The sequence below is a fragment of the Antechinus flavipes genome, chromosome 6 (assembly GCF_016432865.1).
Source record: "Antechinus flavipes isolate AdamAnt ecotype Samford, QLD, Australia chromosome 6, AdamAnt_v2, whole genome shotgun sequence".
NCBI lineage: Eukaryota > Metazoa > Chordata > Mammalia > Dasyuromorphia > Dasyuridae > Antechinus > Antechinus flavipes.
The window spans coordinates 73,630,331-73,656,897 of NC_067403.1; the positions used below are offsets into that span (position 1 = coordinate 73,630,331).

Sequence of the window (26,567 nt, forward strand, 5' to 3'; positions counted from 1 at the left end):
CTTACAGAAAGTTTTTATATTGTGAGCACCTTAGGATATACTTCATATCCTAAATATTGAAGGAACATGTCTTTGAATTTTTTCTGGAGCTATGTGCAATTTGTAGTTCCTTAGTGTTTCTATGGTCTTTTGTAGACATGCTTCTAACATTCGTTCCTCAGGTGCACATCTTAATATATCATCCAAATAATGTAATTACTTTTGAAAATGCTTTTCTTACTGGAGTAAGAGCAGCAGCAGCATACATTTGACACAGAGTAGGGCTGTTTTTCATTCCCTGAGGCAAAACTGTCCACTCATATCTTTTATAACACTCAGCTAAGTTAACGCTGGGCACTGAAAAGGCAAAACTTTTCGTATCCTCCTTATCTAGAGGGATAGAATAGAAACAGTCCTTAATATCTATGACCCAAAGAGGCCATTCTCTAGGAAGCTGAGTAGGAGATGGAAGCCCAGGCTGAAGAGTTTCCATAGTTTCCATCTGTTCATTTACCTTTCTCAAATCAATGAGCATCCTCCATTTTATAGATTTCTTTTTTACAATAAATACTGAGGAATTCCAAGGACTTAAGAGTAGGTTGTAAGTGTCCTTGGTCAAGCTGATCCTGTACTATATCTAATAAGGACTGAATTTTATCACTACTCAAGGGCCACTGTTCTATTAACACTGGTGTATCAGTTTTCCATTAGATAGGAACAGGTGAGAGTGTAGGCAGGCCTTCAACAGCAGTCCTGCATAAAAAAACCAAAGTATTCATTTTTAAATCCTAATTGTTGTAAAATTTCTCTTCCCCACAGATTGATGGGGATTTTTTCAACTATAAAAGGAGTAAAAACTCCTGTTTCTCCTTTAAATATCCATCTCAAAGGGATAGCACTAACTTCAGCTGCTATTGATCCTCCTATGCCAGACATGTAGGTGTCTGCCTTAATCTTTGGCCAGTGACTGGGCCAGTTGGCACCTCTAATGACTGTACGATCTGCACCTGTGTCTACCAATCCTGCCATTTATATAGATAGTGAGCATAGTCGGTCAGCTGTCACAGCTGCTGTCCTAAAATATTCCTGGATTCTGTTGCTTGGAGTCAGAATCTGGGCAACTATCACCAGATTGCCTATTAGGAATCTGTATTAGTAAACCTGATGCTACTACTTCTCCTGATTGGTAAGTTACACATTGTCTACCTGTATTAGTTACTGGGATATTATCTACACATTCCCCAGTTTCTCCCATCAGTGTGTGGATGGACACTGTTTTATACGTACAAAAAGGAGGTGAAATGGCCAAGCCTACTGTGCCTGGAGGTAAGGGATCCATAGGCTGGAGAAGAATAGATTTCACCTCTCCAGGGGGTAGCTCAATTGTCCCAGCTGCATACAACTCTATTCTCCCCAATTGGAATCCCTTTCTCCCATCAGATTGCTTTCTGGCTGGTTGATTGTGTAATCCCTTTCTCCCATCATATGGCTTCCTGGCTGATTGGTCATGTCTGGCTACTGAACTTCTAGGCACTCTCTGGATGCACCATTGGCTGCCATCATGCCCCAAGTATTTTTTGCCTGGTGCCCTGAGGCTGGGCCATTCATCCCTGAATCAATCTACATTCTGAGGCCTAATGGAAACCTTTGTTGCATTTTGGACATGGGATTTTGGGTCTTATTCTTTCTCCCTGTTTTCTCACGCTACCTCTATGCCAACACTGAGCTTTCAGATGCCCTACTTTACCACATTGAAAGCATTGATGAGTCTCTCTAGAAGTCCCTTGCCAAAGAGATCCTGTCTCTCTATGTTTGGATTTTGGGAAGTCTGCATCATAGCCTGGCTATAAAAGGCATTTGTGCCCACTGTGGCACAGCATCTTATGAGCTCCTCTGAAGGAGCATCCTTGTGTAGTTCTAGTATAATTCTTCTACAAACCTCATTAACATTTTCTTTAGCAAGTTGCCTTATCATAATGTCTGTTACTGCATTTTCACCATTAGTTCTTGTGATAGCTGTCTGCAAACGTCCCACAAAATCAGCAAAGGGTTCATTTGGCCCTTGTGTTATTTTTGTGAAGGTTTCACCCTTGTTGTTCTTATTGGGAAGCAAAGTCCATGCTTTGATAGCAGTAGCAGCTATTTACCCATAAGCTGCTAAGTGGTAATTAATCGGTACTGAAATGTCTGCATAAGAACCTACACCTGTTAGTTGATCACAGGTGATTGGAGGATTATGTCCACAATGACTATTTTGTTGGGCTTGTAGCCTACAGAGTTCACTATATTCAGAAAGCCACAACAAGTTTTGTCCAGGTTCTAAGCATGTCCTTGCTATAGATTTCCAGTCCTTAGGGGTTAAGACTTCATCAGACAAATTCTGTGGTAACATCTTAACATAAGCTGATGTAACCCCATAAAGAGTGCAGGCCTTTTTCAGGTCTTTGAGGATTTCTATATCAAAAGGAATGTATTGTCTACTTTCTTGACCTGAAGAGTTAAACTCTTGAATCACTAGCTATATTTCCATTTGCAAGTCACTTAAATTCTGTCCTTCTTCCCTGGCTTTAACTATTGCCTTTTACAATCTAGTCATAGGAGGGGCTGATTTTTTTAGGGGGAGGTGCTGGTAGTGTCACAGCCCTTCCCACTACTCCTTCCCCCTCCATCCCAGAAGGGAAGTTGATGGGGGCGTGTTAAGAACCAGTTCCAGTTTAGGCAGGGTTGAAGCTGCTCTGTGAGAGCAAGAATCACCAGGCCCTTCACCCAGCCCTTCATCCTCACTTAACTCCCCATGCCTTCCAGTGATATCACTGTTAATTCCTCCTTTGTCCTCCTCATTTTCCTCACACTTCCTCATCTGGCCATTTTTAGAGTTTTCCTTTTTTCTATAACTAGCAGGATTTTTTAAGGCCAATTGTATTATGTTGTATGTATAGAATGTCTCCTTGGAAGTTGAACGAGGACCACGATCATTGTATATTCACATAATTGCTCTCCTACCAGCTTCCAATTATCTAGCCCTATCTCTTCTTTCTTTAAGAACCAAGGGGATTTGCATTTTAATGTACCCAACAGTCTAACGATCTGCAACCAAGTTACAATTAATCCTTGTCCCTTGATCAGCTTAAACATGCTTTCTATAGTACCCGCTTGAGGTGGGGGTGGGCGTGGGGCTGGGGCTGAGGGAGAATTTTTCCCTATATCTGCCCCATTGCAGCTAGAAAAGGTTACTAGTTTAGCCCTTAACAAAGTTAAGTTCCCTGTTTATCTATTTAAATACTCACCCTATTTCCTGGTCATTGGAGACTTCTTCAGTGAAGTTAGGGTCCTCGGTTCCCACGCTTGGGCACCAAATGTGACGACCATGCTAGCATCCAGGACACCCCAGAATCAGCCAGAGTCAGGATAAGCAAAAGTCCTTAATCTTTATTCTCAGTCCCTAGACACGAGATTGAACAGGATGGAAGCAGAATATCCAAGACCACCTTCCCTTGTCTACTGCTGAGAGTATGTGTCTGGCTAGCTTTACTCCACCCCTTAATCCCTTCTACAATCCTCTATACACCAATCATTGAGCCAGCACGGGATAGTGGAAAGGACCATTTTCCAAGCATATGCTCATAGAGTATTGTCCAATCAGAAGTTAGCTCCAAGCACTTGGCAGTCCCAATCTCAGTGCATAGTTCCAGCCCTCTAAATCATGTGTGCTTGACCATTCAATGCAGCTCTAGTCTATATCTTCACTTTCATTCATCAAAGGGGTTTCACCCTACATTCTTGGGAATCTTCTGACTTTCTTTTGTTATAGAGAGTATACCATTGGAGCATTTGGATGTCTACAAATTGTTCTTCACTCTATTTACTTGATCAACCCATCCTCTTTTTTATTTGGACACTTCCTTAATTATAGTTTGTCTAACATAGCTCTTTTATAAGTCCTTATATGTGATAAATCTCAGCTTACTTGTACCCACCATATTCTTTTCCATTACCCTTTGGGGGATCCTCAATTTCAGAAATTTAATAGAACTTTAATTCTATAGTATAACATTTTTGAAATGCTTACAAAGTTCTTTGTAAACCAACTTATAAGAAAACCAACAAATAAATTATGTCTTCATTGAGACCCAACTTTCTTGATCCTCTAGGACCTTCGTGTCAAGGGAAAGGCCACAAAAGTGGTTGTAATAAGTAATCTATTTTTAGTGACAGACTTTTTTATTATAGCTTTTTATGTATGTTATATGCATGGGTAATTTTACAGCATTGACAATTGCCCAACCTTTTGTCCCAATTTTTCCCCTCCTTTCCCCTACCCTTTCCCCCAGATGGCAGGTTGACCAAAACATGTTAAATATGTTAAAGTATAAATTAAATACAAAATAAGTAAGTGACAGACATTTTGACTAGGAGTTGCCCTGAAAGCAAGTTGACATGACATGGTAATATGTCAGTCAATGAACATTTATTAAGCATCTTTTAAAGATATTGTTATAAATACTGAGCATACAAAGAAAGCTAAAAGACAACCTCTGATCTCAAGGACCTCACAAGTGCATGGGAAGATAATATTCAAATAACTGTATTCAAACAAGCTGTATAATGGATAAATAGGAAATAATCAAAATCCCAATCAGGGAAGATATTAGAATTTTAAAAAAATTAGAAAAGGCTTCTTGTAGAAGTTGAAGTTTTAGCTAGAACTTAAAGGAAGTCAGGTAAGCTAGGAGGCAGAGATAATGGAAAGCTGTCTAGTTTAGTCACGGGAAACCATTAATAAGAGAGGAAAACAGGGAGGAGAAGAGAATGAAATAGTAATGAAATTATGGAAATACAACTATTCAACTCAGAAAATATTTATAAACACCTATCCTGTGTAAGGTAAAAGATTATAATAATTTCCTTAATAGAGAATGCTTCATTTTGGGCTTTGTATGTCCAGAAGCTAACACAGAAGTATATGAAATTCATAGGTTCATTTACAAGTCACTTTGCTAGGGAGAAAGACGGTAAACAATAATCTTTGGGGCAGCTAGGTGACACAGTGGATAGAGCAACAGTCCTGAATTCAGGAGGACCCAAGTTCAAATCTAACCTCAGACACTTAACACTTCCTAGCTGTGTGACCTTGGGCAACAGGGAGAAAGGAAAGGAAGCATTAATAAATACTTTCTATGTTCCAGGTGCTGTTCCATGCACGGTTCTAAGCACTGATGATACAATTGAAGCAAAAAGAAAATCCTGTCTTTAAGAATCTTAGGTTCTAGTAAAGTTAGACAATCTACAAAAGGGAAGCACTGGGGGAGGAGAGGATAGGGTGTAGGGAAGGCAAGTCATTTTGGGGTCCTTCAGAAAATGGAGATTCAGGGAGGAATTCAGTAATGGGATAGGGGTTGAGTCTTGGCAAGAAATATTCTGTGGTGAGAAAACTACAGGGATAGTAGGAAGTTGTTTCACAGTGAGGAGGTCCTAGGTGCTGGGGAAAATTCTAGGATTTGAAGCTCACAATGTCAGGAATAGAGCCAGAAAGATAATGTAAAATGTGGAGGGAGAATACTATAAGATAAATATTATCCACTAGGCTGGAATTGGACTGTGAAAAATTTTATATAGGAAAAAGAAGGCTTTGTACTTTGTTGTAGAGGCAATAATGAACCATAGAAACAAATAGAAAAAAAAATTAGAATTTGATGAGTTTGTTGAAAGTCTGTTTTAGGTCCAATGTGATGAAAAGTTGGTGAAAACTCCATATCATGTATTTACATATGGTGGAAATATCATAGCACAGATTTAGAGGTTGAAGGGAGGCCCATTTGCTAAAAATACTTCATTTTACAGATGAAGAAACTGAGATCAAAGAGATTATGTGATTTAGAGTGCATATGTGAGTAAGTGAAAGAAGCAGAATTTGTATGCAAATGTTTGGAAGAGTTCTCATCCCTCATCTTGATGTAGAAATAAACCTGGAGTCTAAAAAGGCAACATCATTGAGCATGGGACCTACTGGGAAGTCTGTATATCTGTTACTGGAAGACCAGCCTGGCTAAATTTGGAGACACTCTTCATCATTTAAATGGGCACTGGGGGATGCAGTTTTCAGCCATCATGATTTTATTGGTCTATCTACTAAAGTCTGAGAGTTGTGAGTTGTGTTACCCAAATGGATAAAATAACCTAAACGAATGAAATCTCTGATCTTCTGTGTGATGTCATAAATTTGTAAAGGATTTGGTGTAAACACTTGTGCAAAGTTTATTCAAAGAGGAGAGATTTTGTTGTTTTGTTTTGTTCTTTTAAATGGAAAGAGAAAAATAATCATCCATTGAAATGAACCTTACACATAAAGTAAAACTAGGAAGATTGCCTGCACGAGCATTCTGACCAAATTTAGGCTCGATTATCTGTAAGGCTATTGCTGTGATCTTGGGAAATCTCAAAAGAAAGGGAGTAAAGGAAGAAAGCAAAAGTGAAAGAGAAGTTGTTGGAAAGAAAGAAAAAGGATAACAACACAGAAACCGAATATAGTGAAATAATAATGACCAAGCTTGCCCCTGAAAGAGATATAAGGTACCTCCCCTGCTTCTTTGTAGAGATAGGGGGCTATAGATGTGGAACCCTTTTTCTTATCTTTAAAAAAATCATCATTAGAAGTTCATTCTTTAGAGTTAAGCCTTTTAAAAACATTACAAATAAGAGGAAGGGATCAATGAATGTGAATCTCTACATATAAGACTTTCAAAATGTCAATTTTGCTGACTTTTATTTTTTTTTATTCTTTGTTTTAAAGGATAGTGTGGAAAGATGATGGTGATGGCTCTTATAAAGTATATTACATGATGAGAAGAAGGGATGGAGAGTGTTTCAGGGTGAATGAGGATGTCCCAGGTGCTGAGTCAAGTTCTAGGTTAAGATATTAGTAGAGGCATGATTTTTGAAGTCTACAATATCTTCAGAATGAAGATCACAGATGCCCAAAATTTATTAAAAGTAAAAGATATAGCATTTGCAATAGCTTTATAAGAGAGAACATTTATTTTGTAATTATATATTTTTTAAAAGTGTCTAAAGATAGGGGACATAAAAGTAATTAAATATAGAAAAAAAGAGAGGAAGCAAAGAGCAAGAATCATCTCACATAAACGGTAGAGGGAAAGAAATTGTGAGAGAAGTCCCCTACTGTATCATTAACATTTTAAAAATCAAAATGATGAAAATAAAACAATATATGAGACTTGGAATAAAAACAATCCAGAAATTTTCCAGATTAACCAAAACTTTTTTAAATAATAAACAATGAAATGATCCTTTTTAAACTAATAATTCCTTTTTAGTACAGAAACCAATCCCTTTTCATTTTTGGAATACTCACGTGGGGTCTTGCTATCCTGGTAGGTGACTGCTTTACTCGTTCATTCCCTCTAGACATGATCTCTAGCTGCATTTCTGGCAGACTGTCTGCTGGACACCCAGGCCATTTTCTCACCAGCCACAATGCTGGTGACTTCTCTCTAAATATTTGACTTACATTGCCCCCAAACCTTATCTATATCTGGAACTTTCATCAACTCTGACTGCTTCTGTAAAAAGTGTGTCAAGCTACTCCCTATCCCTATAATTTTCCAAATCCAAATACCCTACCTGGTTATTAAGTGGTATATGGTCTCTTACTATTTGAATGCAAATTTGTCTTTATATCCTCCACACTTAGCGCAAAACTGGATACATAATAAATGTTTGATAAATATTTTCAATTAATAATTTAATTGATTAAATTTAATGACAATTATTTTATTCATTTATTTAATACTGTTAACAGGATAAAAAAATCCACCTTAATCATAGAATTATCACAAGGCAGTTATGTATATCTCCTATGCTTTATTCATTTGTACACTAATGTTAGACTGATAGAACCAAACTTAATCACAGAATCAAATCATAAAAGAACTGGAAAAGACCATTTAAAAGCATCTAATTCAAGCTCTCCCAGGATACCAACAAACTGAGGCCCAAATTCTTAAAATGAATGAAAAATGCTCAAAGTCACAAAGGTAATAGTGGTAGAACTAGGCTTCTCTCCCAGTTCTTTCATTACATCACCCAAACTTGCTTTTGAGTTATTTCAATGAAATCTGTATCAGACATTTACAATCCACCAGATTTTCTCACAGGATGCCTGAATCCTATTTAAGAAATAATTTTGCTCCCAAACTTCCTGGGACTCTATTCCTGTATGTAAAGTAGGGGGATTAGACTAAAGTATCTCTCAGTAACCTTTTAGTCTGGATATTCTATAATGCAAAGACTTTTGGAATTTATTCTCCAAACAAGAACAAGTTTTTAGTGATACATCATGTGATCTAAATGACAAGGAAACACATCAAAAAGAATGAGAGGACAGAAAGTGGGAAGACTGATCCCCAGAGTTGCTGTTTCAACCTCACCTAATTATTCTTCCTGTCTTTTAAGTGAAAGGTCATATGGAGCATGACCGAGCCCTGGGGCACATGAGAATGAACAAACAAGGGTCCAGCCAGTAAAAGAGAAAGGTCAGAGACTTTCTCCTTAATGTTCCCATCTCCCCCATTTTTCACCTTTCCCTCTCTCTACCTGATGGACTGCTCTTTCACCCCACCTCAAATTATCTAAAATAGAGTTACTCCAGAAGATTAAGTTTCAGTTTCCTAACTGAAACTTAGAGGCAAATGCTATATAATACCCAAACATCCTGATGAACTTTAGTCTGAATGAAGAAAATTTGGAAATAAAACACCTTTACAGCAGCTCTCATCAGAAAAGAAATTCTTTCTTGGTTCTCTGGTTTCACTGAAGGGGATATTCCCTTCTCAGGTGTATATTGCATCTACAAAATCTTGCCCCAAGTCTTCATCATGACATGAATTTAACTCAGGGTTCTTTTTTTTTTTTTTTTTAAGTTTTAGGGAGTACATATTTTGTTTTTATATTACATTCATATCGGAATGTGTCCCCATCCCACCTAGTGAATTTTCCTTTATAACAACAGTTTAAAGAAACCAATTCAACAAAACTCACTGAATTATTGATAATATCTGGCAATATGAGCAACATTCCACAGTCAGAGTTTTCTCTCTGACAAAAGAAGAGAGGGGAATTTTCTTCTTTTTTCTCATTGAGGTCAAGCTTGGTCATTATAGTTATAAAGTGATCAATTCATTTGACTGTTATTTCTATTTATATTGTTTGTCATTATATAGTATATATGTAAATGTATATATGTGTGTTCACACATACATACATACATTCACTTTCCCTGGACTGTCTACTGGTTTCTGAATTCTTTGGTTACTATAACTTAACTACAAAATTCAAATGATAAAAGTTTAGGGAATTTATCCCTTTTGAAATAAAATTTAATTGAAGAAGGTAGGCGTGTATAGTGATAAAAGAGATAGGGACTCTATTATTCAAGACAATCTTTGCATGCCTCTTGATTTTCCTTAAGGCTTCTTATGCAATTCTTAATACAATTTGTTCAGCTTTCATGGAATGGTACATGTGCTCAGGATCATCAACAAGCAGAGGACTCATTACAACTTCCTGTTGTAATATAATGACTCATTAATTGTCCTCTGAGTCAACCCTTGTATAAGATATCCTTTAGCATGTAGCTCCAGGACTGCCTGCTTTTGGATAACCATATTAAGACATTTGGTTTGAGAAAGATAACACTTTTTTGTCCTCTACAAACATATTTTTCATAGTCTCTTTTTAGAGAAGTTACCATTGCTAGTAAATTACCTCTGTCATTTTTCAAGGTTCAACTTAGGTTGCAATTCCAGTGGGAAGATATTCCCCTCTTGGTTAGTTCTTTTTCTTTCATGAAATTATTTTGAATTAGCTTATCCATATACACGTTACATGTCCAAAGAAGAATATAAACATCTTATGGTAAAAGATTTTTTTTCTTCCTCTCTCCCTCTCTCCCTTCATCCCTTTCTCCTTTCCTTCCTCTCTCCCTTTCCTCCCTCTTTCCTCCCTCCCTCCATTCCTCCCTTTTTTCCTTCCTCCCTTCCTTTCTTTCTCTCTCTTCCCTCCCTTCCTTCCTTTCTTTCTTCCTCCCTCCCTTTCTTCTTTCCTTCCTATCTTCTTCCCTCCCTCTCTCCTCTTCTTCTTTCCTTCCTTTCTTCTTTCCTCCCTCTCTCTCTTCCTCACTTCTTTCTTTCCTTCCTTTTTCCTCCATCCTCCCCTCCCCTTCCTTCCTTCCTTTCTTCCTCCCTCCTCCCTTTCCCTCCCTCTGTCTCTCATTCCCTCCCTCTCTCCTTCCTTCCTTCCTTTCTTCTATTCTTTCTATCATAAAGACAAAATGTAGTTGTCTTATTATTTCCTTGCTATCCCTTATACTTGGCATTTTTAGGTCGTGCCTATGACTTCACACAAAGTGATTTCTCCTCTACTTTCTACTTTCTATTCTCCCTTTAAGATTTAATTTAAGTGCCATCTTGTACAAGAGACCTTACCTGATTCCTTCAGTTGTTACTGATCTCCTTCCAAATTATTTTGTGTTTACTTTGTATTTTGTAATAGGGTCTCAGAACTGACTGGCACTTTGGGATTTGTAATTCAGAGAGACAAGCCCTGAGTAATATCTTTGAACAGGGAGAACTTCATTCAATCACTCAATAAACAACTAATTAAATCGATTAAATTCCATATCTGACATACATTATTGGATACAGAGGCAAAAGAAAGCCCTTGACCTCAAGGAGATTGCAATCTAATGGAGGAGTTCTGAAGCACACTCAGAAGTTTATACAGAGACAAACATAGTCTGTGAGACAGGAACTGAGAGCAAGAGCTTAGCAGCTTCAGTAAGGAGACATTTTCCCCAGCCCACATGGGACTTAAAGAACAGATTTGAAAGAGATGATGACCTAAAGCATCAGACAAAAGGAGAAATTGAATGAAAACAATTAAAGGAGGCAGTGAAAAGAGAATTCAAGAAGGGCCATTAGACTCCGACGCATGCCCAGGAGCAGAAGATTCCCTGAAGTTAGCAGCTGTGCCAATCTCTTCAAAGACTGAAGGTTTTTTTTTTTAAGTCTGCTTTTCCCACAACTTCCCCTCCCTAAGCCTGTTAACACATGCTATAATATACTCAGCTTATTTCTATTACCCAAATGTTTCCTATATTCTGATTTTTTCCTCAAATATAAAGAGGCTACAAAAAACAAAGGTTAAAATTGTTTTCACATATAATTAGGAAGAAATAAAATAGTAAAATTAAATATATATATAAAGAACAAGGGTTAGCTAGCTATAATCAAATATATAATGTCTTTATATTTATATATTATAATATTTATTATATTTATATGTTATAATATGTGTAACACATAATATATAATATAATAAAAAATAAATTAGAACAGAGAGCAACACATCTGTTTGAATGTTAACTGGGGGTCCAAGCTTTTGTGATTTTGTGTTAATAACTTTTTTTCTCATATAAACTCCATAAATTAGGAAAGGGATGATGTGGAGCTGAGAGTCATTATATTACCTCTAAGCTAAAAAGATAGTTGTTGAAAAAGGATGTCACTGATTAAATTTCCAATGAGAAAGAGAATAGGGAAAAAAGAGGAGAGCCCAGATAAAAGATCAAAGTAAAAAGCATCCCCCAAGGAGAAAAGAAAAAAGACCTGGGCAAGATTCAGCTATGAGGAAGAATGAAAAATAAAGTCTCCATGCTCTCCACAATGGCCCCTACTAGTGTCAGTTTTTATTTATCCATGAATATTTTGTATCTCTCCAAATGGAAGATAAAGTCCTTAAGAGCAAAACCAACTTCATTAGTTTTCTCTGCAGCTTAATGTATAGCCAGTGTTGAAATACTAACGGTAGTTACTTAATGAATAATTGTTGAATTGAATGAAATTAGTGTATGGTGCAGTGGAAAGGGTGTTAAAAGATGATCTGAATTCAAATTCTAGCTATATCACTTGATCTCGGGCAATTACTGGACCTTTCTGATTCTCATCGTTATCAACAATAGAATGGTTAGACATGATCTCTAAGTTCTCATCCAGTTCAATCTATGATCCTCTGGTAGTATAAAGAAAGCAGCAAGTGTATTCAATCCAGGCAAATGCTTATTTTCTTGTTTTTCAGCAAGTAAAGTTAAGTGCAGCTGGGAGGAGGATATGGCATGGGGAAATGTGGGTGGGGCCAGTGAAATTTTACAGACCAAATAGAATTCCTCAAACTGAATGAGTCTTTTAAAAGTATTTACCAACTGGGATACATCTCTAATCACTTACCAAAAAAGAAAAAATAAATGCTTACTCTAGGAGTCCTGAGACTGTTCTTGGAAAAGAAACATTAGTAAGCTGCCATCGTTGACAGTATTGGTAGACAAAAATGTCTGAAAAGACATGGCCAGGAAAGAACCCTGACGATCATATTCTTGCCATTGACAAAAAGCAATCACGGTATTAAGTCTACAAGTCATTCCCATTATCTCAATAAAGGCTTATCCCAAAGACACTCTAGGGATCTCAGGCAATTGGCAGTTCCTAAAATAATGGATAAAATCAGTTATGACTACTATTATTTTGAATGATAGTAGCTCATATTACTACACATATTGGCTACTATTATGTTGAATGAAGACAGGAGCTCATACAACTACACGTACTGGAAGCTTTTCAAAGTGCAGAGCAACTGAATGTTAGATATCCTGGGAAATCTGTACCAATATGGGAACTAAAGTGCAAAATCGTAATAATGATAATGATGATAATCATTTCAAGGCAACCTACCCTCCTTGCTTTCCCAGGGAATTGCCCCTGCTCTGGATTCACTTTCTTCTCTTCCACTTATCAGCTTTCTAGTTAACAAGTTCTACTTTATATAAACTTTGACCTTTGAACTCCTTGTCTTATCACTTTTTCCCCCCCATATGGCAGTCTTGGATAATTCCCACCATCTATCTCCCTTCTCCTCTCCTGCTCTTAAAACTGCTCAAGGCAAAAAAAAAAAAAAAAAAAAATCATACAATCCTGCAAACCAGGTCCACCACAAATTTATTTTTATCCAGTTTCAAATAGACCTTCACTGCCGCACACTAATCTGTTTACTCTTTTCTAATTAACTCTCTATCACACTTCACACAAGCTCTTCCAAACTTTCTCTTCTACTCCCTTTTAACAAATCATCTATCTCATACTTCAATGATTAAATTGAGGCTTTCTGTCATGAGTTTTAATCTCCCTACTCCCACATTTCAAATCCCTTCAGCAGCATCCATTATCTTCTCCATTTGCTTCAGTCTCAGAAGAATTAGTCTTTTTCCTTATCAATGTTAACCCCTCCGCTTCTTCCCTGGATCTCATCCCCTCCAATTTCTTTCAGAAGCATGTCCTTTCCAGTATTCTTGCTTCCCTCCCCAATTTTTAACCTTTTTAATCAACTGACTCCTTCCCTGATTTCTTCAAACATACCTGGATCTCCCTTATCTGCATTTGACACTACTATCTCCTCCAGTAGGCATCCTCTATCTCTCCTCTCTTTCATAGTCAAACTCCTAGTTATATAAGGGACTGTCTTTATTCAAAATAATGCTAGTCTTAATTTGTTTCAAGAGCTGCCATGCTATATCCCCTAGTATATCTTTGGAATAAAGAATTTATTAAGATAATAGAAATGACATTTAGCCATTTCAGATTATATATTTACTTTATTTCAATGATTGCCTTTGCCTCCAATTTCTCATCTATAATTTACTTCTCAACTATTTACAATCTGGCTTCCATCCCCAGAACCATATAGGAAATGTTCTTTGCAGTGTAAGAATTTATCTTTTTTATTACAAAATTCAATGGCCTTTTCTTGAACTCTTCAAAGTATTTTGACATTATTTACCACTCCTACTTTTTGACCACTGTTCTTTTTTTGAAACTGCTCCTTTTCCTACATCTGACAAAACTATCATATTTTACTCTAAAATTTCTTCACCAATGAATTTTTACTATGCATGCCTTCTCTCAAGATTCTGTATGAGACCCTCTCTTCTCCCTTTTCTATGTTCTCTACCTCTTAATGATCTAAGACTCAGATGTTCAATGTAGATGTCTACTAAATCATCACAGCAAGTCCTCTTCTCCCAGAGTCCTAGATTCACTTCTTCAATTGCTGTTTGGCATTTTCACCTAGATGTCCCACTTGCATCTCAAACTTAATATATCCACAATTAAACTCATTATCTTTCAACTTATTTATCATCCCTCCCTCCCAATCCATTCTTCTTTATAATTTCTCCATTCCACCCTACCAGAACCATCATGATGTTAATCTTACAATCATACAGGTTTGTAATATAAACATCATCATCTACCTATCTCTCATATCCCACTACCATATCTACTAAAGTGCTAAATCTTGTCAAATTCACATCTTTAACATCTCTCTTACTTCCCTTCTTTTTATTTACACCACAATCATTTTGGGCAAGCTTTAATTAGTCTCCCTAAATGAAGGGATCCTCTCTAATCTGTCCTCCAAAAAGTTATAAAATTGACCTTCCAAAGGAGGTCCTCCTGCACGAGAATTTTCTGTGGTTCTCCATTGCATTAGGCTAAAACCACAAATTCCTCTGTTCTCTAAAGTCCATCACAGTCTGCTTTCAACTTATCTATCTGGTATACATGATTCCTTCTCACATATTCTACAGTTGGTTCAAATTTATCAACTTACTGTCATCTGTATATAACATTCTATCATCACTTGCCTCTATGGGGATTTCATGATAAGTTGCTGGTCTATGGCAGAAGTTTTCATCCTGAGAATTTACCACATTGATGAAATCACAGGTCCAGTTCAAAAATCATTATCATCATAATATCATGATCACCAAAATATTAATTTGGAGAAGACCCTGATTAAATTCTGATGGAATTTAAAATCTTTCAAATACTAAAATATAGACTACAGTTTAGGATGAATGTAAAGAGAAAATATAGAGAGGATAAAGAAGAATGATTAAATAAAAAGTGTCTTGAAGAGATAGCCTAAGATAAAAGAATTTGACAGCATTACATTAAGATGTTTATTGCAAACTAGAGAAAACCAGATTTGGGATCAGAGGACCTAGATTTGAGTCTTTGTTCTATATTTCTGATGTGCTATTATTTTATTAACTGTGTTTCTAGTTAGCTATGTTATTATATTATATTATATCCTATTAACAGTCTTCATTTCAGCAAGCCACTTGTTTCATGTTCTTTGAGATTCAGTTCCTTTTCCTGTGCAAAGGGGAAAAAAATAAGAATATTTTAAATGTCCTTTATTACCTCTGAATCCTAACATTGTGAAGAATTCCTTCTTTATTCAGACTGTTTCCTGTTATAGAATAATTTATGTGAAACTTTGGGGAAATATTTTAAGAAGAATAAACTATTGCTCACTATTAGAATCCCACTATGTTACCTCATCACAGATGAGATATGTTATATTCAAAAAGGTTAATAAAGGGCAGTACAAGCTCTAGCAGGTCCTACCAAAATATAAACACTTCATTAGGTTCACTGATAAACTACATTCCATCCTTCCCAGGGCAACTAAAATATTTGGAACTCCCCATCACCTCCATCAAGTAGGGATGAATTTTTCCACTACAGCAACTCTTTACAAGAAGCAAAAAGAATCCATGTGTTGAAGAGATTTCATTGTATGCATTTTAAAAATTATAAAATACCTGGGATCAGGCTGTTCTGCCAGGAGAAAAAAGCAATTTTTATATTGAAGACCACTAGCAGAGATACGATAAGCAGGCCTTCAAAATCACTACTTTATCACTGCAGAAATTACCCTGCACAAAGCCCTCCATGATGAAATATGAAATAAAACTCTTTGCAACCTAGCTCCATTGGACATCCCTCATATTCCATACTCTGCAATCGAGCCAAACTGATCTTCTTTCTATTCCTTACACAAAATATATTTCCTGTCTTTATGTCTTTATATTGGTCTCCTTCCATGCTTGGAATGCACTTCATTTTCTCCTCCACCTCAGAATTCTTCCTGTCCTTCAAGGTGTGACTCAAGTACCACCTTCGATATGAAGACTTTCCTGATCCCTTTAGTGCGTCTCCAACAATACTTCACATTTAGTTATTTTGTGTTTATGTGTTTGTGTGTGTATGTGTATGTTAATGAATATACTTACATATAGCACTTGACTTTTCTGCTAATACAACATAAACTCTTTGTCAGTAAGAATTGTTTGATTTTTTTTTAATTTATATACCCAGTGCTTAGCATATATACTAAACTTTAAAAACTTTTGTCGATCAATGGATGAAATGAGATAATGCATGTAAATACAAAAACTTCAATGTGACCTATTCTAATGAATCCTATATTGCAAAGAAAAAAGATAAAAGGAAGAAGGAAGGAAAGAAGGAAGGAACGGAGAGAGAGAAGGGAGGGAGGGAGAGAAGGAAAGAAGGGGAGAGAAGGGGGGAAGAAATAAATAAAAGCAAAAAACAAAGAAAGAAAGGAATGGAAAAGACATTAATAACAGTTATCACCATTTTTAAGGAAGTCAATGTAATCACAAAATGAGATATAAAAAGACAAGAAAAAACTCAACCCGCAAACATTTGATCTAGTGTACAAATAGCAAAATGTACAGCAAAAAGAGTCAACATAATTCTAAAATATAAATTCATTAATAATCCTTTAGGGAAAAGGAAGAAGTAAAATTGCAAGTAATTTTACCTCATAAAACAGGAAGAAGCAGTAGTAGGGAAAATGAATTTTCAGAGAGCTTAGCATGAGACATATTTAAACCTTATTATCCCCAAGATCATTTAAAAATAAAACTGGGAAGAATATAACAAATAGATGAAAAGTGTAATAGACCTGTCAGCATTTCTATAGCAAGCTCTTTTCTTCAAAAATATATCCCAACTTTTAAATCATAGCCCACAATGTGCTACAATAAAACAAAGACAGGAAAAACAGCTGGTTTGAACCAAGTTGAAAATAATAATAATCCATGTGCCTACTTTCTCATCTCTATAAAATCTTTAAGAGACTAATATATATATATATATATATATAAGAATCAAGGTTGTCATTAATAAAAATGGGAAAAGGGAATGGCTATTATTTTGCAATTATTTTGCACAACAGATTACATTGTAGCACACTTTTACTAAAAGTTGCAAAAAATAAAAGAGAAATTCATGTGATTCAGTGAAAGCAAAATGAAGTTTCTACTCTAACATATGTTAAGATTATATATAGTTGTGGTGGAGCCAAGATGACAGAATAGAGGCAGCATCCCAGCCAAATTCTCCCAACATTTCCCTCCAAACATCATGTCAAAATAATGTGTTTAAAATAACATGTCAAATCAAATTCTGGAGAAGCATCACCACAAAAAGTTGGGATGAAACATTTTTTCCTATCCAGAAGATCTTAGAAGGCTAGAAGAAAAGGTTTATGACACCATGGGCAAGGTCCAATCCAGAGCACATATGGCACTAATATCTAATTAAAAGAGACAATTGGGGAAACTACCCTCTGCTTAAAAAAAAAAAGACCACAGACAATGAAGTATTATCAATAATAAAAATATATATACTGAATGTCTGAGTATCCAAATTCTTTAAAAATAGTTAAATGAGTTAAAGAAGAAATTGGAGAGTAGGAGAATACTAGATATTTTCCTTTTGGGAACGAGATAAATCAGGAAAATCATAAAAAAAAGACAAATAGAATCTTAGAAACAGGTACTATAATATATTTCTGGAGAAAATTGAATGGGAATAAAAAGAAGTATGTCTTTTTTTCAGCTGTCCTTGGAACCATTACACACACACACACACACACACAAATGACTATCTACTGTATCCCAAAGAGATCATTAAAAAGGGAAAAGGACCCACATGTGTCAAAATGTTTGTAGCAGCCCTTTTTGTAGTGGCAAGGAACTGGAAACTGAGTGGATGTCCATCAGTTGAGAAATGGCTGAAGAAGTTATGGTATATGAATGTTATGGAATATTATAGTTCTATAAGAAACAATCAACAGGATAATTTCATAAAAGCCTGGAGAGACTTACATGAACTGATAGTAAGTAAAGTGAGTAAAACCAAAAGAACATTGTACATAACAAGAAGAAGATTGTGTGATGGTCAACTCTGATGGACTTTTCAACAATGAGGTGATTCAGACAAATTCCAATAGACTTGTGATGGAGAGAGCCATCAGCACCCAGAGAGAGAAGTATGGAGACTGAATGTGGATCACAACATAACATTTTTGTCCTTTTAATTGTTGTTTGCTTGCTTTTTTTTTCTTTAACACTTTTTTCCATTTTTGATTTTATTTTTCTTGTGCATCATGATAAATGTGGAAATACAGTTAGAAGAATTGCACATGTTTAATCTATGTTGGATTACTTGCTCTCTAGGGGAAGGGAGTGAGAAAAATTTGGAACACAAGGTTTTGCAAGGGTGAAAATTATCTTTGTATGTATTTTGAAAATAAAAAGCTATTATTTTTTTTAAACCAAGGTCTTCAAACTTTTTAAATAGGGGGCCAGTTCACTGTCCCTCAGACTGTTGGAGGGCCAGACTATAATAAAAACAAAAACTTTGTTTTGTGGGTCTTTAAATAAAGAAACTTCATAGCTCTGGGTGAGGGGGTTAAATGTCCTCAGCTGCCGCATCTGGCCTGCTGGCCGTTGTTTGAGGACCCCTGATTAGGACATAAAAACCTCATAAACAAATTCAGAAAAGCAGAAATATTAAATCATCCTTTTTGGATAGTAATGCAGTAAAAATCACATCCAATAAATGGCCTTGGAAGTATAGATTAAAAATTAACTGAAAACTAAATAATTTAATCCTAAAGAATAAATAACTCAAAAAAATCATAAAAATAACCAATAATTTCATTAATTATAATGACAACAATGAGAAAACATTAATAAAATTTTTGGAATTCAGCAAAAACAACACTTGTGGGAAATGTTATATTTCTAAATGTTGATATCAATTTTTAAAAGATATCAATGAATTGGGAATGCAATTTTTAAAATTAGAAAAAGAACAAATTTTAAATCTCCAATTAAACACCAAAATAAATCCTGAAAATCAAGAGAAATTAATAAAACTGAAAGCAAAAAAATGAATAAACAAAATTAGGAGCTGGTTATATATTGGGGGTGGGGGCAACAAAATAGATAAACCACTAATTAATTTTATTAAAAAATAAAAGAAAGAAAGAAAGCACAAGTTATCAGTATCAAAAAATGAAGAGTATGCATTACCAATAAAGATGAAATTAAAGTAATTATCAAGCACTATTTTGCACAATTATATACTAGTTAAACTGATAAGATAAGCAAAATGAATGAATATTTACAAAAATATAAATTGCCCAGATTAACAAGTTTTTGTATTTATATTTATATTTTATGTCATATATAATATATTTGATATTATATTTACAACACTTAACCTTATCTTAGAAAAGAGAAATTGGATAAATCATAAAAGAACTCCCTAAGAAGGAATTCCCAGGACCAAATAGTTTTATAAATGAATTCTACCAAACATAATTCTAAGAGTATACAAACTATTTTTTAAAATAGGTAAAAAAGGAACCCTTTTTTTGTCCTTTTATGACACAAATATGGTTTTGATATCTAAACTAGAAAGAGCAAAAAGCAGAGAAAAAAACTTTACACCAATTTCCTCAATGAAATAGATGCAAAAATTTTAAATGAAATACTAGTAAGGTGACTATAGCAGTATATCACAAGGATCATATATTGTGTTCAAATGAGTTCATTCTAGAAATGCAGGGCTTTTCTATTGAATATTATGAAACCAATAAGTGTAATTGACCATATTAATAACAAAAAATATATATTATTATCTCAATAGATACAGAAAATGTTCTTGACAAAATATAGCACCTATTCCTATTAAAAAGAATAAGAATAAAGGAGATTTCTTAAAATGATGAATAACATCTATCTAAAACCATCAGCAAACTATTATGGAGATAAAGAGAAGCCTTCCCAGGAAAATCAGAAGTGAAACAAAAATGTCCTTTATCACCATTATTATTCAATATTATAATAGAAACATTAGTTATAGCAATAAGACAAGAAAAAGAAATTGAAGGAATAAAAATAGACTATAAGGAAACAAAAGTCATTCTTGGCAAATAAGATAGTACACTCAAGAGAACCTTAGAAAATCAACTAAACACTAGTTGCATAGCTAACAACTTAAGCAACATTGCACAATATAAAATAAACTCACATTAATCATCAGCATTTCTATATATTACCAATAAAACCCAGAAAGAAGAGAAAGAGAAATTCCATTTAAAATAATGGCAAACAGGATTAAATAGTTGGACAAAGTACAAACCCAAGAATTATATGGTCACAATTACAAAATACTTTTCACAGAAACAAAGATATATCTAAACAATTGGAGGCATATTAATTGCACATGGACAGGGTCAGTCAAATAATAAAATAACAATTATACTTTAATTAATTTACTTATTCAGTACCATACCAAACAAACTATCAAAGAATTATTTTAAAAGTTTAAGTGGAAAAAAAAACAAAATTCATTTGTGAGAGCAAAAAGTCAAGAATATCAAGAGAATTAATGAAAAACATGTGAAGGAAGGTTGCTTAGTAGTAGAGATTTCAAATTATATTACAAAGTTAATAATTATCAAAACAATCTGGTTCTAGTTAAGAAAAATACTGGTGGATCAGTGGAATACATTGGGTAATACTAGATAGTAGTAAGTGACTCTAGCAATTTAAGAGTTTTATAAACCCAAAGATACAAGATTTGAGGGTAAGAACTCATCATTTTAAAAAATTGCTGGGAAAACTAGAAAATATTTTGGCAGAAAATAGGCATAGACCAATGTCTCAAATTTATATATCAAGATAAGGTCAAAATAGGTACATGATTTAGATATAAAAGATAATATCATAAGCAAATTAGGGGAGCAGGGGAAAATGTACATGTCAGGTAAGGATAAGAGAAGAGTCTATAACTAAATAAAGATATAGAAAACATTGGAAAATAAACTGGATAATTTAGATTATACAAAAATAAAAAGGTTTTGCACAATGAAGACAAAGACAAAATTAGAAGGAAAATAAATAATAGGGAGAAATATAGCCATGTTTCTCAGATCAAAGGCCTTATTTCTCAAATACATAGAGAAGTGACTCAAATTTATAAAAATAAGAGTCATTCCCCAGTTACCAAATAATCAAAGGATAGGACCATATATTTTTCATAAGAAGAAAGTAAAATAATCTATAATCACATGAGAAAAAATGTTTTAAATTACTATTGCCAAGAGAAAAGAAATTTCAAACAACTCTGACATACTATCTCACACCTATGAGATTGGTAACATGACAGAAAACATGACAAAGAAGGAAAAAATAACAAATGCTAGAATAAATGTAACAAAAACAAAACAAAACAAAACAAAACAAATAGGGACACTAATGCAACAAGTTGTGAACAAGTTCAGCCATTCTGGAGATCAGTTTCAAACTATGCCTAATGGACCAAAAAAACTTCTCATACTCCCTTATTCAGCAATACTATTCCAAAGAAATCAAAAGAAAAAAAAAAAAGGATCCATATGGACAAAACATGTTATAACTGCTCATTTTGTGATGGCAAAAAATTGGAAATTGAGGGGATCCTCATCAGTTGGGTAATGGCTGAACAAGATGTGGTATGTGATTGTGATGAAATACTATTATGCTGTAATAAATGATGAGAGAAAATAGTTTTTTAAAAAAAAAACTTAGGAAATGTTGTATGAGTTGATGTCAAAAAGACTTCAAAAGAAGATCATTGTATATGGTAATAACAGTACTGTAATAAAAATCAAGTATGAAAGACTGATCAATATAATGATTCAAGATAATTATAAAGGCTTATGATTTTTAAAAAATGATATCCACCTCTAGAGGGAGAACTGTTGAAATCTGAGCACAAATTGAAGTATAATATTTTTTGCATGGCTAACATGGAGACATGTTTTTCATAAGTTCACATATCTAATTGGTAGCATACATATTGTTTGCCTTCTCAATGGGTAGGGGAGGGATTAAAAAGAAGAAATTTGGAACTCAAGAGATTTTTTAAAGAATGTTAAAAATAATAAACTTTTTTTTTAAAGAAAAGAAACATTACATGTAGAATATAGATAAATGGTTATATATACATATGTATATAAAACCATTTATGTATATATAACCATTAGACTTAAGTATATATATATACTTTTAGACTTAAGTATATATATATATATACTTAAGTCTAATAACTATTCCTCAATATATAATTGGTCAAAGGATATGAACAGTATCCAAAGAAGAATTGTATACTATTAACAACCACGTGAAAAAAATTTTCAAATAACTAACAATAAAAAAGGCAAATTACAACAATTCTGAGTTTTTATTTCATACTCAGCAAATTGATAAAGATGGCATAAGATGGGAATAGTATTGGAGTAGTTGTGGTAAAGTCATGCTAATACATTTCTGATGACACTATGAATTGGTACAATCATTGTGAAAAGCAATTCAGAATTATGCAAATAAATTAACCAAAATGTCCATAGCCTTTTGATTCACCACTAGGCTTTGATTCCACTACTGGGCTTATAGATCAAAGAGTACTATATATAGCAAAATATTTTTAGTAGCACTTTCTGAGATGGCAAAAATTGAAAACAGAGTAGATACCTATCAATTGGCCAATGTTAAACAAATTGTGTTACATGAATGTAATGTATATATAATATACAATGTGTATGTAAATTCAATATATTACTATGCTATAAAAATGAGTATTTTGAATACAGTGATGCATTCATGAAAGAGTATATATAAACTGATACAGAATGAAGAAGGATCTAGAACACAACCTACATGATGACAATGTATGTGTTACAAGAATAACAATGACAAAATGATCAAAAGTAAATGTCCAAAGTTATAAACAGGCATAATCCCAAAAAAGAGATATAAGAAGAAACTTTCACTCTACCTTTTCATAGAGATGGGAGGTCCAATGTTATTGAACATTGTATACATCAATTGGATTTTTTGATTTATTTTTCTCTTCTACATCTTTGTCTTTAAAAATAGTCTTTGTTGTATAGGATGATTCTCTGGGAAAGAAGAAAAAGAGGGAAAAGAGGAAATTATGGGTAATGTAAAAACAAATTATTTCAATAAAATATTTTTTAAAATTATACAAGATTCCTTAATAATTATGTGTTAACTTTGTTCAATAATTCTCTTATTAAGTATAAAACAAGGAGATATATGTTTTCTACTGTCATTTAAAGAATGTCCTACACAGAGACATTCTGGGGATGCTCTTCTTTATAGATGGCACTGTGTGGTTTATCTCAAACCTGCAATATTATAGAACTCCCTAAATGAAACTGACTTCAAAGAATTCAAGTTAGCAATCAAAAGAAGACAAGTTGCATGAAGAATATGAATTGTTTAACTATTCAGTCCAATATACCATCTCAATCCGTCAATTTATTGAATGCTATGTAAATACCCTGCTAGGTGCTAAGAATACAAAGACAAAAATGAAACATGTCTTGCTACCAAGGAGTTTTTGTTTTAAAGGAAGACGTGTACTGTACAGTATGATATGCAGCTGAACTTCTTATTTAGCAATCTAGTATTTGGGGAAGATAGAGCATGAGCTGAATCCATAATTAAATAAAAGAAAGAGGGCTGGATTGTTTTTGAGAAATTATATGGTTTTAAAATTTGTTTTCAAGCTGTACCCAAAAAATTTTAAATCATCTTTTAACATCAATATTTTTCAGGTAATTCTACATGATATACTTTTCTGACATTCAAAATCATGGTAACTATAAATAGGTTTCAACATATTATCAATGATGATTTGAATATTAGAAGCATATTTGTTAGAAGTGTATGATTTGTATGTTAATAGTATAAAACATTTCATTTACAAGTTACATGATTAGAAAAGGAATAAGACCATTCATATATCAAGAGTGTGGGTTAATATAGTGCTGTTCTGATACCAACATAATCTCTAAAAAGGTCTATAAGAAGTTTTAATATATTGTTGAAAGAAGATGAATAAAAGACACACAGGATTTTTTAAAAAAAGGCATGGATAGGTTATAATCTATATGTTTTGTTTGTTTGTTTGTTTGTTTTGCTGAGGCAATTAGTATTAAGTGACTTGCCCAGGATTACATAGTTAGGAAGTGTTAAGTATTTGAGGCCAGATTTAAACTCAAATCCTTCTGACTTCAGGGCTGGTGTTCTCTACTGTACTGTCTAGCTGACCCCATCTTTTTTTTTTTAATAAAGGTTTTTATTTTCTAAATATATACATGGATAATTTTCAATATTCGCCCTTAGAAAATTTTATGTTCTAAATTTTTTCTCTCTCCCCAACCCTTCCAAAAGACAGCAAGTGATCTAATATATGTTAAATATGTGCAATTCTTCTGTACATATTTCCATAAATATCAAAAGATGCACAAAAAATCAGGTCAAAAAAGGAAAAAAAATAAGAAAAAAAAAACAAAAGATAAGCAATCAACATCAAAAACATAAAAATACTATGTTGTGTTCCACACTCAGTGCCCACAGTCCTCTCTCTGGGTGTAGATGGTTCTCTTCATCAGTGAACAATTGGAACTGGTTTGAATCATCTCATTATTGAAAAGAGCCACAACTGTCAGAATTGATCATTGTATAATCTTGTTGTTGCCATATATAATGATCTCCTGGTTCTGCTCACCTCATTCAGCATCAATTCATGTAAGTCTCTCCAGACCTCTCTGAAATCATCCTGCTGGTCGTTTCTTACAGAACAATAATATTCCATAACATTCATATACCACAATTTACCCAACCATTCTCCAATTGATGGGCATTCACTCAGTTTCCAGTTTCTTGCCACTAGAAAAAGGGCTGCCACAAGCATTTTTGCACATGTGGGCCCTTTTCCCTTTTTTATGAACTCTTTGGGATACAGGCAAAATAAGACATTGCTAAATCAAAGGGTATGCACAGTTTGGTCCTTTGGGCATAGTTCCAGATTGTTCTCTAGAATGGTTGGATCAGTTCACAATCCCATCAACAATGTATTAGTGTCTCAGTTTTCCCACATTCTCTCCAACATTCATCATTATCTTTTCTAGTCATGTTAGCTAATCTGAGAGATGTGTAGGGGTACTAAGAGTTGTTTTAATTTGCATTTCTCTGATTAATAGTGACAATCTATATGCTTGAAGGAAGTACAAACATTAATGAAAACAGATATATCTTTTCATATTTTAACTGTCATTATGGGAACTAAGAGTCAAGGTAACTGAGTATCTCATAAAATCATTTTTCTGGTTGCCTTTGGGTCCATACTTAAATTGGGTCCATCATATTATTCATTTCTTCGCAGAAGACTCATGAGTTATTTTTCCAGTTAGCTACAAGTTCTTTATCTTCCAGTTTCATCTATAATGAGAATGTTAATATTAATACTGACCAATAGAATATTAATTCATTTGTCATTGAAAAAAAGATCTTGCATTTAAGCTACAATAAAAGTGATATTTTCCTATGGAAGTGAGCCACACAAAAATTGGAGTCATAATGAATTTTTCTTTGTTTTAGAGACAGACATAGTTAAATCATTAATCACACAGTGGCCCATTTGCTGGTATTGAATCATTCCCTCTTTAGCTAGACTCTTTGTATGCCAGATATCATCTATAGCTATGATAATGTTTTCAGGATCATAATTAATTGCAGGCAAAAAGACATAACTTCCAGCAAATGCTTTCATGTGAAATAATTCTGGGATGTGCTATATGCATTATGGCCAAGATACTTCTAGAATCGTAATGCTACTTGCCCATATAAGAGCAATCACCCATGTTAATGGTTTAAGAATTGCTTAAATTCCTCCTTAAATAGTTGTTTTTTGTTTTTTTGTTTTTTGTTTTTTGCAGTCCAATCTTTCTGCACCAAGCTTATAATGTAGACCAAATTGGAATCCTGCACAATTAAATATACTATTCAATCAGTTTAAGAGGTAGTCCAGGCAGATGGTTTAATAGCAAAGCTTCTAGGGGAAGGAGTAGAGAATAATGTGAAATCTATAGTGGTAGAAAGTCCAGGGAATCAGATCAGATTTCTCAGACTAATAGAACAATTAGCTATATCTTAGATATAGATCTAGGCTAATAGAACAATTAGCTCATCTTAGAAAAATGACTCTGTGTAGTGAAAATTGATGACCAAATGAAAGGTAAAAAGTATATCATAGAATCACAGATCAAGAATTGGAAGGGACTTCAAGGGCTACCTAGTACAATTACAAAAGCCAAATCCTCTGAATTTAAAGTCTTAGATTAGATTTTAATGGGCGATACAACCTACCAACAAGTATGTGTCTACAAGATATATGAAGTAAATAATAGATAAGCTCTAAGCTTAAAAGGAGGGGTAG

The 26,567-nt window shown here is 34.1% G+C and overlaps 1 long non-coding RNA gene across 2 annotated transcripts in view; it reads right to left on the reverse strand.

The window, feature by feature from the left end:
- LOC127540067 (uncharacterized) overlaps positions 1–26,567 on the reverse strand; it is a 207,159-nt gene that overhangs the window by 174,796 nt on the left and 5,796 nt on the right. For both annotated transcript variants that reach the window (XR_007948093.1, XR_007948092.1), the window contains exon 2: positions 23,097–23,220. This is a non-coding gene — a long non-coding RNA (uncharacterized LOC127540067). The remainder of the gene's footprint in view (positions 1–23,096; positions 23,221–26,567) is intronic.